Here is an 18,055-nt window from a genome sequence, read left to right on the forward strand (position 1 = left end):
AAATCTTTTTCAAATCATATCTTTTCAATCAAATCTTTTTCAAAATCAATTTCTTTTCATTTTCAAAAATACTTACTATCAATTAATGATTTGATTCAACATTTCAAGTATGTTGCCTTTTCTGTTGAGAAAGGTTTAATGTTTGAATCATATCTTTTCTTGTTAGCCAAGTCATTAATTTTTAAAATCAAATCTTTTTTTAATTATTTTTCAAATCATATCTTCTCAATCACATCTTTTTAAAACCATAACTTTTCAATCATATCTTTTTAATTTCTAATTTCAAAATCTTTTTCAAAAATCACTTGATTTCTTTTCCACTCTTAGTTTTTGAAAATCAATTAGTATTTTTCAAAATGTTTTTAAAAATGTTTTTAATTTATTTTCGAAAAATTTCTTCCCCTCTTTTCACATCCTTCTATTTATGGACTAACACTATTCCTCAATGAACAATTCGAACTCCATCTCTCTTGATAAGTTCGAATTCTTCTACTTCTTCCTTCTATTTTTCTTTTCCTCTGGCACCTCAAGGAATCTCTATACTGTGACATAGAGGATGCCATATTTTCTTATTCTCTCCTCTTTCATATGAGCAGGAGCAAAGACAAAAGCATTCTTGTTGAGGCTGACCCTGAACCTAAAAGGACCTTGAAGCGAAAGCTAAGAGAAGCTAAGGCACAACTCTCTGTAGAGGACCTAACAGAAATCTTCAAAGAAGAAGAACCCATAGCAGCCGAAAACAACAACAATGCCAACAATGCAAGGAAGGTGCTGGGTGACTTTACTGCACCTACTCCCGACTTCTATGGGAGAAGCATCTCTATCCCTGCCATTGGAGCAAACAACTTTGAGCTTAAGCCTCAATTAGTTTCTCTAATGCAACAGAATTGCAAGTTCCATGAACTTCCATAAGAAGATCCTTATCAGTTTTTAGCTGAGTTCTTGCAAATCTGTGACACTGTCAAGACTAATGGGGTTGACCCTGAGGTCTACAGACTTATGCTATTCCCTTTTGCTGTAAGAGACAGAGCTAGGATATGGTTGGACTCACAACCTAAAGAAAGCCTGAACTCTTGGGAAAAGATAGTCAATGCCTTCTTGGCAAAGTTCTTTCCACCTCAAAAATTGAGTAAGCTTAGAGTGGAAGTCCAAACCTTCAGACAGAAGGAAGGAGAATCCCTCTATGAAGCTTGGGAAAGATACAAATAATTGATCAGAAAGTGTCCCTCTGACATGCTTTCTGAATGGAGCATCATAGGTATTTTCTATGATGGTCTCTCTAAACTATCCAAGATGTCATTGGATAGCTCTGCTGGAGGATCTCTTCATTTAAAGAAGACACCTGCAGAAGCTCAAGAGCTCATTGAAATGGTTGCAAATAACCAATTCATGTACACTTCTGAAAGGAATCTTGTGAACAATGGGACAAATCAGAAGAAAGGAGTTCTTGAGATTGATACTCTGAATGCCATATTGGCTCAGAACAAAATATTGACTCAGCAAGTCAATTTGATTTCTCAAAGTCTGTCTGGAATGTGAAATGCACCAGGCAGTACTAAGGATGCTTCATCTGAAGAAGAAGCTTATGATCCTGAGAATCCTTCAATGGAAGAGGTGAATTACATGGGAGAACCCTATGGAAACACCTATAATTCTTCATGGAGAAATCATCCAAATCTCTCATGGAAGGATCAACAGAGACCTCAACAAGGTTTCAACAACAATAATGGTGGAAGAAACAGGTTTAGCAATGGCAAGCCTTTTCCATCATCTTCTCAGCAACAGACAGAGAGTTCTAAGCAGAGCCACTCTGACTTAGCAACCATGGTCTCTGATCTAATCAAAACCACTCAAAGTTTCATTACTGAAACAAGGTCCTCCATTAGAAACTTGGAGGTACAAGTGGGACAGCTGAGCAAGAAAATTACTGAACTCCCTCCTAGTACTCTTCCAAGCAATACAGAAGAGAATCCAAAAGGAGAGTGTAAGGCCATCAACATGGCCGAACTTGGAGAGGAGGAAGAGGCTATGAACGCCAATGAGGAATACCTCAATGGATGTCCAATGGCCTCCAATGAGTTCCCTAATGAGGAACCATGGGAATCTGAGGCTCACACTAAGACCATAGAGATTCCAATGGATTTACTTCTGCCATTCATGAGCTCTGATGAGTATTCTTCCTCTGAAGAGGATGAGTATTTCACTGAAGAGCAAGTTGCTAAATACCTTGGAGCAATCATGAAGCTAAATGACAAGTTATTTGGTAATGAGACTTGGGAGAACGAACCTCCTTTGCTCACCAAAGAACTGGATGACTTGTCTAGGCAGAGATTACCTCAAAAGAGACAAGATCCTGGGAAGTTTTCAATACCTTGTACCATAGGCACCATGACCTTTAAGAAGGCTCTGTGTGACTTAGGGTCAAGTGTAAACCTCATGCCTCTCTCTGTAATGGAGAAGCTAGGGATCTTTGAGGTACAAGCTGCAAGAATCTCACTAGAGATGGCAGATAACTCAAGAAAACAAGCTTATGGACTTGTAGAGGATGTTTTGGTGAAAGTTGAAAACCATTGCATCCCTGTTGATTTCATAGTCCTAGAGACTGGGAAGTGCATGGATGAATCCATCATCCTTGGCAAACCCTTCCTAGCCACAGCAAAGGCTGTGATTGATGTGGACAGACGAGAATTGATCATTCGAGTGAATGAAGAATCCTTTGTGTTTAAGGCTCAAGGATATCCCTCTGTCACCATGGAGAGGAAGCATGAAGAGCTTCTCTCAAAACAGAGTCAAACAGAGCCCCCACAGTCAAACTCTAAGTTTGGTGTTGGGAGGCCACAACCAACTTCTAAGTTTGGTGTTGAACCCCCACATTCAAACTCTAAGTTTGGTGTTGGGAGGTTCTAACATTGCTCTGAGTATCTGTAAGGCTCCATGAGAGCCCACTGTCAAGCTACTGACATTAAAGAAGCGCTTGTTGGGAGGCAACCCAATGTTATAATTATCTATTTTTCTTTGTTATTTTATGTTTTCTGTAGGTTGATGATCATGAGAAGTCACAAAATCAATTGAAAAAGCAAAAACAGAATGAAAAATAGAAAGAAAAATAGCACACCCTGGAGGAAGAACCTGCTGGCGTTTAAACGCCAGTAAGGGCAGCAAATGGACGCTTAATGCCCAGTCTGGCACCATTCTGGGCGTTTAACGCCAGAAAGGGGGCACCAGACTGGCGTTAAACGCTAGGAAAAGGCAAGAAGTTGGCATTAAACGCCAGAAATGGGCACCAGCCCAGCGTTTAACGCCAGAATTGGCATGAAGAGCATTTTTGCTCGCCATATGGTGCAGGGATGAATTTTCCTTGACACCTCAGGATCTGTGGACCCCACAGGATCCCCACCCATCCCACCACTCTCTCTCTTCTTCACCCTTTCACCAATCACCTCAACACCTCTTCCCCAAAAACCCTTCACCTATCAAATCCCATCTTTCTCTTCACCACTCACATCCATCCTTCATAAAACCCCACCTACCTCACCATTCAAATTCAAACTACTTTCCCTCCCAAACCCACCCATTCATAACCGAACCCTACCCCTCTCTTCACCCCTATATAAACCCATCTTCACTCCTTCATTTTCACACAACCTAAACACTACTTCTTCCCCTTTGGCCGAACCACAAAGCCATCTCCATCTCCTCTATTTCTTCTTCTTCTACTCTCTTCTTTCTTCTTTTGCTCGAGGACGAGCAAACCTTTTAAGTTTGGTGTGGTAAAAGCATTGCTTTTTGTTTTTCCATAACCATTTATGGCATCCAAGGCCGGAGAAACCTCTAGAAAGAGGAAAGGAAAGGCAAAAGCTTCCACCTCCGAGTCATGAGAGATGGAGAGATTCATCTCAAGGGTGCATCAAGACCACTTCTATGAAGTTATGGCCTTGAAGAAGATGATCCCTGAGGTCCCTTTCAAACTCAAAAAGAGTGAATATCCAGAGATCCGACATGAGATCCGAAGAAGAGGTTGGGAAGTTCTTACCAACCCCATTCAACAAGTCGGAATCTTAATGGTTCAAGAGTTCTATGCCAATGCATGGATCACCAGAACCATGATCAAAGTGTGAACCCGGACCCAAAGAATTGGCTTACAATGGTTCGGGAGAAATGCTTAGATTTAGTCCAGAAAATGTAAGGTTGGCATTCAACTTGCCCATGATGCAAGGAGATGAACACCCTTACACTAGAAGGGCGAACTTTGATCAAAGGTTGGACCAAGTCCTCATAGACATTTGTGAAGAGGGCGCCCAATGGAAGAGAGATTCAAGAGGGAAGCCGGTTCAACTGAGAAGGCATGACCTCAAACCCGTGGCTAGGGGATGGTTGGAGTTTATCCAACGCTCAATCATTCCCACTAGCAACCGGTCCGAAGTTACTATAGACCGGGCCATCATGATCCATAGTATCATGATTGGAGAAGAAGTAGAAGTTCATGAGGTTATAGCCCAAGAACTTTATAAGGTGGCAGACAAATCCTCTACCTTGGCAAGGTTAGCCTTTCCTCATCTCATTTGTCACCTCTGTTATTCAGTTGGAGTTGACATAAAGGGAGACATCCCCATTGATGAGGACAAGCCCACCACTAAGAAAAGGATGGAGCAAACAAGAGATTCCACTCATCATGAAATCCCTGAGATACCTCAAGGGATGCACTTTCCTCCACAAAACTATTGGGAGCAAATCAACACCTCCCTAGGAGAATTGAGTTCCAACATGGGACAACTAAGGGTGGAGTACCAAGAACATTCCATCCTCCTCCATGAAATTAGAGAAGATCAAAGAATCATGAGAGAGGAGCAAAAAAGGCAAGGAAGAGACATTGAGGAGCTCAAGCACTCCATAAAATCTTCAAGAGGAAGAACAAGCCGCCATCACTAAGGTGGACCCGTTCTTTAATCTCCTTGTTCCTTATTTTCCTGTTTTTCGAAAATTATGCTTATGTTTACCTATGTTTGTGTCTTGTGATCATTAGTGTCTTAGTGTCTATGCCTTAAAGTTATGAATGTCCTATGAATCCATCACCTTTCTTGAATGAAAAATGTTCTTAATTGAAAAAGAGAAGAATTGCATGAATTCTGAATTTTATAACAGATTAATTATTTTGATGTGGTGGCAATACTTTTGTTTTCTGAATGTATACTTAAACAGTGCATATGTGATGCGCATAATCTTGTTATGCTACGATTAAGGAAATTGCACGATCGGCAAAATTCCTTCCGGCAAGTGCACCGGTTATCGTCAAGTAAAAACTCACAATAGAGTGAGGTCGAATCCCACAAGGATTGGTTGAGTGAGCAATTCGGATTAGAAGTATGTTCTAGTTGAGCGGAATCAAGATTTAGATGAGAATTGCATAAAGTAAATGTGGCAGGAAACGTAAATTGCAAGGAATTGAAATTGCATAAACTTAAATTGCGAGAATTAAGGTGCGAGAAAGTAAATTGCTGAAATTAAAAGGGAATTGGGGTGATTGCATGAATTGAAATTTGCAAAATGTAAATAGAAAGTGTAGATCAGAAAGAGGGGTTCATTGGGGTCAGGAGATATTGAAATCTCCGAATCAAAACATTTTCATCTCTTCCTCAACCAATGCATTCATTGAATCTTGCTTGGCAATCTTATATGATTGGATCCCAATTCCTTGGTTCACCAATTCTCTCTAAAAACAAACAAATTCCCAATCCCTTGGTTTAAATGTTCATAAGAAGAGATGATGCTTGATCACTGATTATACCACACAGTTTCATGAACCACAATTTGGTAGGATTACATGTCACAATATCCATCCAAACCCCAATCCAATTCACTGTGAGAAAGCTTCTCTAGCATGAATCCATCATTCCTTTCCCAAGGTTCCGAAGGATTCCAATTATGGGTAGTTTCTTTCCCAAGACAACTACCCAATGGAATTAGATCGAGAAGCTTTCTAACAAAATTCAAGAGAAAAGATTGAAGAAGAAGATAAAACTATTATTGATTCATTGAATTACAATAGAGCTCCCTAACCCAATGAAGGGGGTTTAGTGAGTCATAGCTCTGAATTCAATTACAAAGTATGAAAAAATAGCAAAATGATCAAAAGTTCCAAAGTGTCAAAAAGTGTCAACTAACTTCAATTCTATCCTATTTATACACTTTCTAAATTGAGCTTCTGTTGAGTTTCTTGGGCTTTGAGGCTTTTTCTTGAATTCCTTTTGCTTTGGGTTTATGATCCATAATCCTGATGAGGCTGTGATCCAATTCTGTAACATTCATTGAGCAATTTTAGTGATAAACAAGTAATGACACAAGACTCAACAAATTGAAGTTCCAGACTCATCAATTCTTCCGGCCCAATCCCATAAACCATGATATTCAATTGGGTTTCATACCATAATACGTTTGAGTTAATATTTGTGCTCAAATGCTAACTTAAACTTTAATATATTTGGCCCAGAAACCCTTTCAAAAGGTGGCGTTTAAGTTGAAGTTTAAGTTTCAGTTTAAGGTTAAACTGAAACTTAAACGTGGAATTGGAAGAAAGCAACCCAGGAGGGTAATTAATCGAACACGTTTAAGCTTCAGTTTAAGGTTAAACTGAAGCTTAAACGTGGAAATGAAGATTGCAACCCCTGGAGGCAATTCTGGTCGAACACGTTTAAGCTCCAGTTTGAGGCCAAACTGGAGCTTAAACGTGGAAATGAGAAGGCAACCCTGGAGGAGCAAAAACGCCGAACACGTTTAAGCTCCAGTTTAACCTTAAACTGGAGCTTAAACGTGGGAATGAAGAAGGTAGCCCAGGAGTGTGAATGGGTCGAACACGTTTAAGCTCCAGTTTGAGGTCAAACTGGAGCTTAAACGTGGAAATGGCTTCCTGGTGCATAATGTGGTTCGAACACGTTTAACCTCCAGTTTAAGGTTAAACTGGAGGTTAAACGTGGAAATGCTCCCTTGGTGCCATTCTCATTCTGGCGTTTAACCTTCAGTTCAAGGTTAAACTGGAGGTTAAACGCCAGTTTCCTCTTTTCTCAGCTTTCATGATTCTGGCGTTTAACCTTCAGTTTAACCTTAAACTGAAGGTTAAACGCCACTTTCAGCTTTGATGCATTTCCTATTCTGGCGTTTAACTTCCAGTTTAAGGTTAAACTGGAGGTTAAACGCCACTTTCAGATTCTCCACATGTGATCTTCAAGCTTCCTTTATTGATTTTGTTGCTTCCTTGCCTAGCCTCTTCTTCCCTGAAATCATCCACATAATTGCATCAAAGTCTTGCAAAATTTCATGAGAAGTCTTCCATTCATAGCATTCAAGTAATATAACTAAAAACTCATGGAATTTGCATCAAAATTACACTTGTTTGGATGGTTCATTGCTTTGTTGTTCATTTAACCATTCTTGGTTACTTTAAGCTCAAGAAAATGCATAAAACAACTAAAACTAACAGAAAAATGCTAGTGAAACTAGCCTAAGATGCCTTGGCATCACAACACCAAACTTAATACTTGCTTGTCCCTAAGCAAGTCCTGAGTTATTTGAGACGAAAGTATGAAACAAAAAGCAATTACATTGGCTATATTAGCAAGCATTTGAAGTTCATCAGAGGGGTTTTATGCAGAAAGTTGCAGCATCACTTTTTCATTCTTATCAGGTAGGATTATCACTTTTTTATTGCATCCATCAAACACTGCTATGGCCTCTTATTATTCTTATGTCCTTGGCACTTTTTCTTTCTTTGTTTTTCTTTTTCTTAGAGCTCCTTTGCTCCTTGTTTGCTCAGTGTCATGTGTTGCATAAGCCTTTGGCATTTTCTTTTTCTTATCAGTGCAGTACACATATCCACTACAGGCATTTTAGTTCACATTTCTTTTTGAGACATTGGTGCCCAGCACCTCTTTGTGTAACTAAATGTTTTGTAGCTAGGTTGCTCTTGATAATGGACTTTTGGTTGATAATCCCGGGTTAGTTAACCCAAGTTACCAAGTGTTGAAACACTCTACAGAACCTATTCATCCAAGCAGATCCTAGTACATAAACACCACAGGCATATGTCTCAAAAGTTCAAACCCTTGGTGCCTAGCTTTATTTTCTTAATTCTTTTGCTTTTTGATTGCCCTTTTTCAGTGGCTTTTCTTCTTCTTTTTCTTTCTTTTTCATGGCCAAAGACATTTATTCATCAAGATCCATAGACAGTATTCAACTTCTACACAAAAAATGATAATTCTACATTCAATTTTCAGTGAGCTAACTAAACAATCAAGCATGCATACCACCACTTAATTCTACTTGATTTGTCACTAATTGAGCCAAGTTACTTTTGTTCAAATTTTTCTTTTTAATTTTTGGAAACAGAACAAGCAGGGCAAGCATTTGTTTAAGAAGGTGGAGTTATATCCAAACATCTAGGCATTCACTTTATTCAAAGCAGTAAACCAGCAAACGTACTAAAAACTTCACATTCCAGAAAGATTCAACAATTTCAGTTTAAACCAGAACAAGCATGCTTTTGTTTGCCTTTTAAAGAAAGGTCAAGGAACAACGCCACCTTGTGAAATTTCTTGTTTTCTCTTTGTTGCCAGGAAACAATTTGATTTCTCCTTCTTCTACTAGTTATTGCATCATGTTCTTTCTAAGATCCTTGTTTCCTTTCCTGCAAAGAGTGACGAAGTTGCTTGTTTCTCAAGCACTTGAATGGTTAGCTCACTATATATGGGCAAGTGTCTGAGTCTTAAGTTGGTGTGTGAACACCAAACTTAGTCTCCTACTTACTCCTCTGCTCTTTGAATCCTTGAATTCTCCTTGGAATGAAGTTGCTGCTAAGGATTTTAAGCATTTATGTGATTGCTTAGAATGGTTGTTCCTTTCATATAATTCAAAGGTTGTTGTGTTCAGTTAATCTGTATGGTGGAACACCAAACTTAGAGTCACACATTCCCCTTTGAATTATTGATCCACAAATTCATTGTTTGGTGTGAAACACCAAACTTAATTCTTTGCAATGCATAGAAACTACTTCACCTTTTTATTGAAACAAATAAAAGAAACAGCAAAAGAGTATTACCTCAGGTTGGGTTGCCTCCCAACAAGCGCTTCTTTAACGTCACTAGCTTGACGGTTGTCCCTCAGTTGAGGTGATATTTAACCTTGTCCTTCTCCTCCACATCTCCCAAGTAATGTTTGAGTCTTTGACCATTCACAGTGAAGGTTCGTTGTGACTTTTCTTCCATGATTTCTACTTGTCCATATTGGGAGACCTTGGTGACAAGGAATGGTCCAGACCACCTTGATTTTAGCTTCCCTGGAAATAGCTTCAGCCTAGAATTGTAGAGCAATACTTTTTGTCCCTCTTCAAATTTTCTTGGGGCTATGTTGCTGTCATGCTTCTTCTTTGCTCTTTCTTTGTAAATTTTGGCATTCTCATAAGCTTCAGCTCTGAATTCTTCCAACTCTTGAATTTGCAACATCCTTCTTTCTCCAGCAGCTTTGCTGTCTAAGTTCAAGAGTTTCAAGGCCCAGAATGCCTTGTGCTCCAACTCCAATGGTAAATGGCAGGCTTTTCCATATACTAGTTGGTAAGGAGACATTCCAATTGGTGTTTTGAAAGCTGTCCTATATGCCCAAAGAGCATCATCTAGCTTAATCGACCAGTCCTTCCTTGAAGTTCCCACAGTCTTTTCCAGGATTCTTTTGAGTTCCCTATTAGATATTTCGGCTTGCCCACTTGTCTGTGGATGGTATGGTGTGGCTACCTTGTGTTTGACTCCATATTTTAGAAGCAATGCCTCTAATGGTTTGTTACAGAAGTGGCTTCCTCCATCACTGATGATTGCTCTTGGAACCCCAAAACGGCAAAAAATGTGTTTTCTGAGGAAGTTCATGACTACCTTATTATCATTGGTTGGAGTTGCTATTGCTTCAACCCACTTGGAGACATAGTCTACTGCTACAAGAATGTAATTATTTGAGTATGAGGTGGGGAAGGGTCCCATAAAATCTATCCCCCATACATCAAACAATTCAAGTTCCAGAATGAATTGTTGTGGCATTTCATTTCTTCTTGGTAGGTTCCCCGCTTTCTGGCACTCATGGCAGTGCTTCACTAGTTCCTTTGCATCTTTGAAGATAGTGGGCCAATAAAATCCACACTGCAACACCTTAGCTGCTGTTCTTTCTCCTACAAAATGTCCTCCATAAGTGGAACCATGGCAGTCCCATAAAACTTCCCTTCCTTCTTCCTCTGATATGCATCTTCTGAGTAGGCCATCAGAACATTTTTTGAACAAGTATGGTTCGTCCCAGATGAAGTATTTGGCATCATTTACCAATTTCTTCCTTTGATGCTTGTTAAATTCCAACGGCAAACTCCCAGTGGCTTTGAAGTTTGCTATGTCTGCAAACCAGGGTGCTTTGTGAATTATCATGAGTTGTTCATCAGGAAAGCATTCATTTATATGTGTGCTTTGTGTGCTTCCTTCTTCACATGGTATCCTTGATAAATGGTCTGCCACCTTGTTTTCTACACCCTTCTTGTCTTTGATTTCAATGTCAAATTCCTGCAATAAAAGAACCCATCTAATAAGTCTTGGTTTGGATTCTTGTTTAGCAAGTAAGTATTTTAAAGCTGAATGATCAGTGAAAACAATGACTTTAGATCCAATGAGATAGGATCTAAATTTGTCAAATGCAAAGACTATTGCCAAGAGTTCTTTTTCAGTGGTTGTGTAATTCCTTTGGTTATCATTCAAGACCTTACTGGCATAATAAATCACATGTACCAAATTGTTTTTCCTTTGTCCTAACACTGCCCCAATAGCAAGGTCTGATGCATCACACATCAGTTCAAAAGGTAGGTTCCAATCAGGTGGGGCAATGATAGGTGCAGAGGAAAGTTTTTGCTTCAAAAGTTCATATGCTAACATGCAATTTTTATCAAATACAAAGGGTGTATCAGAGACAAGTAAGTTACTCAAAGGTTTAGCTATTTTAGAAAAGTCTCTAATAAACCTTCTGTAAAAGCCAGCGTGTCCCAAAAAACTCCTAACTGCCTTGACATTACTTGGTGGAGGTAGTTTTTCAATGAGTTCCACCTTAGCTCTGTCCACCTCAATGCCTCTATTGGACACTTTATGGCCAAGGACTATTCCTTCTGTGACCATGAAATGACACTTTTCCCAGTTTAGTACTAGGTTGGTCTCTTGGCATCTCTTAAGCACCAAGGCAAGGTGGTGTAGGCAGCTAGGAAAAGAATTTCCAAACACAGAAAAATCATCCATGAAAACTTCAATAAACTTTTCGATCATGTCCGAAAAGATGGACAGCATGCACCTTTGGAAAGTTGCAGGTGCATTGCACAATCCAAAGGGCATGCGTCTATACGCAAATACTCCATATGGACAAACAAATGATGTTTTCTCTTGATCTCTTGGATCAACTACTATCTGATTATAGCCTGAGTATCCATCCAGAAAGCAGTAGTAAGCATGTCCTGCAAGTCTTTCAAGCATCTGATCCATAAATGGGAGTGGGAAATGATCTTTTCTGGTGGCTTCATTGAGCTTCCTGTAGTCTATGCACATCCTCCACCCAGTGACAGTTCTTGTGGGTATGAGTTCGTTCCTCTCATTTGGTACCACAGTTATGCCACCTTTCTTGGGAACTACATGGATGGGACTAACCCATGGGCTATCCGAAATGGGGTAGATTACCCCTGCCTGCCATAACTTCATGACTTCCTTTTGTACCACTTCTTTCATGACGGGATTCAATCTTCTCTGAGCTTGAATGGAGGGTCTAGCATCCTCTTCTAACAAGATTTTATGCATGCATATGGATGAACTTATCCCCTTCAAATCAGCTAGGGTCCATCCAATGGCATCTTGATGAGTTTGTAGCACCTTGATCAATTCTTCTTCCTGTTCTTGGCTCAGGGCAGAGCTAATGATAACAGGATAGCTCTCATCACTACCCAAGTATGCATACTTGAGATTAGGGGGTAATGCTTTTAGCTCAGGTTTTGGTGCTTCCTTCTCTTCTTTCACTCTCTCTGGCATGCTCGGCATGGTTGTCTCAGCAGCCTTGATGTCACTAACTTCAATATCCTTTGTGAACTCCTCCTCTGTCACTTCCTTTGTTGTTTCCTCAAAGGTTTCTTGTATTGCAATGTCCACTACATCCACCCTCATGCATTCCTTTAGTGATTCTGATTGATAACTCATTGCCTTGAATACGTTAAACACCAATTTCTCATCATGTAATCTAAGAGTGAGTTCACCCTTTTGGACATCTATGATGGCTCCAGCAGTAGCCAGGAAGGGTCTTCCCAGAATGATTGAAGCTTTGGCTTCTTCCTCCATATCTAACACCACAAAATCAGCAGGAAATATAAAATCTCCCACTTTCACCAACAAATCCTCAACTATCCCATGAGGGAATTTAAAGGTTCGATCTGCCAATTGGAGGGCCATTCTTGTTGGTTTGGCTTCCTCAATCTTCATTCTTCTCATCATTGTTAGAGACATCAAATTGATACTGGCCCCTAAGTCACACAAGGCCTTCTCCACCATGACTTCTCCTATGATGCAGGGAATTTGGAAACTGCCTGGATCCTTCAATTTCTGAGGCAATTTGTGTTGAATGATGGCACTGCATTCTTCAGTCAACAACACCGTTTCTTCATTTCTCCAGCTTCTCTTCTTGGTCATTAATTCCTTTAAGAATTTTGCATAGAGTGGCATTTGCTCTATTGCCTCAGCAAACGGAATGTTGATTTGAAGCTTCTTGAAAATCTCCAAGAATCTGGAGAATTGGCCATCCTTTTCACTTTTCATCAAACGTTGAGGATATGGTGCTTTGGGTGTATAAGGCTTCAGGACCTCTTTTTCTTTTTCTTTTGTTGCAGACGGTGTAAAAGATTGTTCCTGTTCCTTGTCTCTCACATTTTCCTTTGCTTCATCCTCTGTGGTTTCCTTTGAGATCTCCTTTAGCTTCTTTCCACTTCTGAGGGTTATGGCCTTACATTCTTCCCTTGCAATAGCCTTGGTAGTATGAGAAACGCTTGGTCCAGGAGTTTGCTTAGACAAGTACTCAATTTGATTTTCTAGCTTCTGGATGGCAGCTCCTTGGTTTAGCAAGTTGGAATTTACTTCTTCCTTAAAGGCTTTCAATTCGGTTATGTCTTGACTCATGGTTGTAAGCATTCTTTCTATCCTATTTAATTGATCTTGAAATTGTTGGTTCGGATTAGATTGGGCAGGTTGGTTATTTTGGCCATGATATGGTGGTTGGGAGTAAGTGTTTTGTGTGGCTTGGTATGATCTTTGGTTGGGGTTTTGGTATGTGGAATTGTTATGTTGGTTGTGGTTGTAAGGTTTGTGGTTTTGTGGTTGGGTTTGCTGGTTTTCCCACCCAAAGTTTGGGTGGTTTTTCCAACCTGGGTTGTAAGTGTTGGAGTGTGGATCATATGATTGCTTTTGTTGGTTTCCCACATAGTTGGCCTCTTCCCAATCACCTCCTTCAATGCTTACTTCCTCTTGATCCTGTGTGTGAATTGCAGCCACTTGCTTTGTGTCTAATTTCCTGGTGAGTTCTGCTAGTTGCTTGGCAAACACCTTGTTTTGGGCTAGAATTGTATCAACATGGTTCAGCTCCATGACTCCCTTAGTGTTGTGTCTCTCTGAAGCATAGTAGTACTCATTCTCAGCCACTGTCTCAATCACTTCAATGGCTTCTTCCACCGTCTTTTTCCTGTTCAATGAACCTCCTGATGAATGGTCTACAGCCTTCCTTGATTCATAAGAAAGTCCATCATAGAAAATATGCAATTGCACCCAGTCAGGGAACATGTTTGGTGGACATTTCCTTGTCAATTCTTTGAACCTCTCCCATGCCTCGTAGAGCGTCTCACCATCTTGTTGTCTAAAAGTTTGAACCTCAGATCGAAGCCTATTGACCTTTTGTGGGGGGTAGAAACGTGCCAGAAACTTGCTCTCCACCTCATCCCAGGTTGTTAGGCTGTCCCTTGGGAATGATTCCAGCCACTTAGCTGCCTTGTCCCTAAGTGAAAATGGAAACAAGAGCAGTTTATAGGCATCTTCCTGGACTCCATTGGACTTCACAGTGTCGCAAATTCTCAGAAATTTTGTGAGATGTTGGTTTGGGTCTTCATTAACACTCCCACCAAATGAACAATGGTTCTCCACCAGTGATATTAACTGTGGTTTGAGTTCAAAATTATTAGCCTGAATGGGTGGTTTCTGAATGCTGCTTCCACAATTCCCAGAGGTTGGGTTTATGTATGAACCAGGAACCCTCCTCTCAGGAATGGCATTGTTTCCATCAGCCCTCTCATGGTTGTGAAATTCTCTATCCATGTTGAGATCTAGAGCTTCCTCAAAGTTGTCCTCAGATTCTCCTTCAGATTCTTCTTCTCCCAGTACTCTCTTCCCTCTTGCTTCCCTTCTAAGTCTATGAAGGGTCCTCTCTGGTTCGGTATATAGAGGAGTTGATATTTCTCCTCTCCTACCTGTCATACACGAACACACCACAAGCAGCAAACAAGTGGAACACTCTTGGTTAATGGAAGAGTATGGTTAGAGCAGTTGAGGAATTAATTCAAATAGTTAGTGGGTCAGTGAGTTAGTTGTTTGAATTGAAAGGCATAAGAAAGAAAAAGCAAGTAACAGAGTGCAGAAATTAAAAGTTCAACAAGCAACTAGAACTAAATTAACAAAACAAGAAAAATGCTCAATCTAGTTAACTTCCAATTTGAGAATTGTCAATCGAAAACCAATCCCCGGCAACGGCGCCATAAACTTGATGCGCATAATCTTGTTATGCTACGATTAAGGAAATTGCACGATCGGCAAAATTCCTTCCGGCAAGTGCACCGGTTATCGTCAAGTAAAAACTCACAATAGAGTGAGGTCGAATCCCACAAGGATTGGTTGAGTGAGCAATTCGGATTAGAAGTATGTTCTAGTTGAGCGGAATCAAGATTTAGATGAGAATTGCATAAAGTAAATGTGGCATGAAACGTAAATTGCAAGGAATTGAAATTGCATAAACTTAAATTGCGAGAATTAAGGTGCGAGAAAGTAAATTGCTGAAATTAAAAGGGAATTGGGGTGATTGCATGAATTGAAATTTGCAAAATGTAAATAGAAAGTGTAGATCAGAAAGAGGGGTTCATTGGGGTCAGGAGATATTGAAATCTCCGAATCAAAACATTTTCATCTCTTCCTCAACCAATGCATTCATTGAATCTTGCTTGGCAATCTTATATGATTGGATCCCAATTCCTTGGTTCACCAATTCTCTCTAAAAACAAACAAATTCCCAATCCCTTGGTTTAAATGTTCATAAGAAGAGATGATGCTTGATCACTGATTATACCACACAGTTTCATGAACCACAATTTGGTAGGATTACATGTCACAATATCCATCCAAACCCCAATCCAATTCACTGTGAGAAAGCTTCTCTAGCATGAATCCATCATTCCTTTCCCAAGGTTCCGAAGGATTCCAATTATGGGTAGTTTCTTTCCCAAGACAACTACCCAATGGAATTAGATCGAGAAGCTTTCTAACAAAATTCAAGAGAAAAGATTGAAGAAGAAGATAAAACTATTATTGATTCATTGAATTACAATAGAGCTCCCTAACCCAATGAAGGGGGTTTAGTGAGTCATAGCTCTGAATTCAATTACAAAGTATGAAAAAATAGCAAAATGATCAAAAGTTCCAAAGTGTCAAAAAGTGTCAACTAACTTCAATTCTATCTTATTTATACACTTTCTAAATTGAGCTTCTGTTGAGTTTCTTGGGCTTTGAGGCTTTTTCTTGAATTCCTTTTGCTTTGGGTTTATGATCCATAATCCTGATGAGGCTGTGATCCAATTCTGTAACATTCATTGAGCAATTTTAGTGATAAACAAGTAATGACACAAGACTCAACAAATTGAAGTTCCAGACTCATCAATTCTTCCGGCCCAATCCCATAAACCATGATATTCAATTGGGTTTCATACGTTAATACGTTTGAGTTAATATTTGTGCTCAAATGCTAACTTAAACTTCAATATATTTGGCCCAGAAACCCTTTCAAAAGGTGGCGTTTAAGTTGAAGTTTAAGTTTCAGTTTAAGGTTAAACTGAAACTTAAACGTGGAATTGGAAGAAAGCAACCCAGGAGGGTAATTAATCGAACACGTTTAAGCTTCAGTTTAAGGTTAAACTGAAGCTTAAACGTGGAAATGAAGATTGCAACCCCTGGAGGCAATTCTGGTCGAACACGTTTAAGCTCCAGTTTGAGGCCAAACTGGAGCTTAAACGTGGAAATGAGAAGGCAACCCTGGAGGAGCAAAAACGCCGAACACGTTTAAGCTCCAGTTTAACCTTAAACTGGAGCTTAAACGTGGGAATGAAGAAGGTAGCCCAGGAGTGTGAATGGGTCGAACACGTTTAAGCTCCAGTTTGAGGTCAAACTGGAGCTTAAACGTGGAAATGGCTTCCTGGTGCATAATGTGGTTCGAACACGTTTAACCTCCAGTTTAAGGTTAAACTGGAGGTTAAACGTGGAAATGCTCCCTTGGTGCCATTCTCATTCTGGCATTTAACCTTCAGTTCAAGGTTAAACTGGAGGTTAAACGCCAGTTTCCTCTTTTCTCAGCTTTCATGATTCTGGCGTTTAACCTTCAGTTTAACCTTAAACTGAAGGTTAAACGCCACTTTCAGCTTTGATGCATTTCCTATTCTGGCGTTTAACTTCCAGTTTAAGGTTAAACTGGAGGTTAAACGCCACTTTCAGATTCTCCACATGTGATCTTCAAGCTTCCTTTATTGATTTTGTTGCTTCCTTGCCTAGCCTCTTCTTCCCTGAAATCATCCACATAATTGCATCAAAGTCTTGCAAAATTTCATGAGAAGTCTTCCATTCATAGCATTCAAGTAATATAACTAAAAACTCATGGAATTTGCATCAAAATTACACTTGTTTGGATGGTTCATTGCTTTGTTGTTCATTTAACCATTCTTGGTTACTTTAAGCTCAAGAAAATGCATAAAACAACTAAAACTAACAGAAAAATGCTAGTGAAACTAGCCTAAGATGCCTTGGCATCAATATGTCTTTTGAATTTGTTGTTCATGAATGGTTGGCTCTTGAAAGAATGATGAAAAAGGAGACATGTTACTGAGGATCTGAAAAATCATAAAAAAATGATTCTTGAAGCAAGAAAAAGCAGTGAATACAAAAAAAAGAGAGAAAAACGAAAAAAAAAAGAAAGAAAAAGAAAAAAAATAAAGTTGTGATCCAAGGCAAAAAAAGTGTGCTTAAGAACCCTGGACACCTCTAATTGGGGACTCTAGCAAAGCTGAGTCACAATCTGAAAAGGTTCACCCAATTATGTGTCTGTGGCATGTATGTATCCGGTGGTAATACTGGAAGACAAAGTGCTTTGGGCCACGGCCAAGACTCATAAAGTAGCTGTGTTCAAGAATCATCATACTTAACTAGGAGAATCAATAACACTATCTGGATTCTGAGTTCCTATAGAAGCCAATCATTCTGAATTTCAAAGGATAAAGTGAGATGCCAAAACTGTTCAGAGGCAAAAAGCTAAAAGCCCCGCTCATCTAATTAATACTGATCTTCATAGATATTTTTGGAATTCATTGCACATTCTCTTCCCTTTATCTTATTTGATTTTCAGTTGCTTGAGGACAAGCAACAATTTAAGTTTGGTGTTGTGATGAGCGGATAATTTATACGCTTTTTGGCATTATTTTTAGTATGTTTTTAGTATGTTTTAGTTAGTTTTTAGTATATTTTTATTAGTTTTTATTTAAAATTCACTTTTCTGGACTTTACTATGAGTTTGTGTGTTTTTCTGTGATTTCAGGTATTTTCTGGCTGAAATTGAGGGACCTGAGCAAAAATCTGATTCAGAGACTTAAAAGGACTGCAGATGCTGTTAGATTCTGACCTCCCTGCACTCGAAGTATATTTTCTGGAGCTACAGAAGTCCAATT

The 18,055-nt window shown here is 39.5% G+C and overlaps 1 non-coding gene across 1 annotated transcript; it reads left to right on the plus strand.

Annotated features, from left to right (window-relative positions):
- Window positions 1-13,866: 13,866 nt before the first annotated feature.
- On the plus strand, window positions 13,867-13,970 carry LOC130958719 (small nucleolar RNA R71). The gene has a single exon (XR_009077826.1). It is a non-coding gene; the product is annotated as a small nucleolar RNA R71 (small nucleolar RNA).
- Window positions 13,971-18,055: the final 4,085 nt, after the last annotated feature.

This window comes from Arachis stenosperma, chromosome 10, assembly GCF_014773155.1.
Source record: "Arachis stenosperma cultivar V10309 chromosome 10, arast.V10309.gnm1.PFL2, whole genome shotgun sequence".
Classification (NCBI taxonomy): domain Eukaryota; kingdom Viridiplantae; phylum Streptophyta; class Magnoliopsida; order Fabales; family Fabaceae; genus Arachis; species Arachis stenosperma.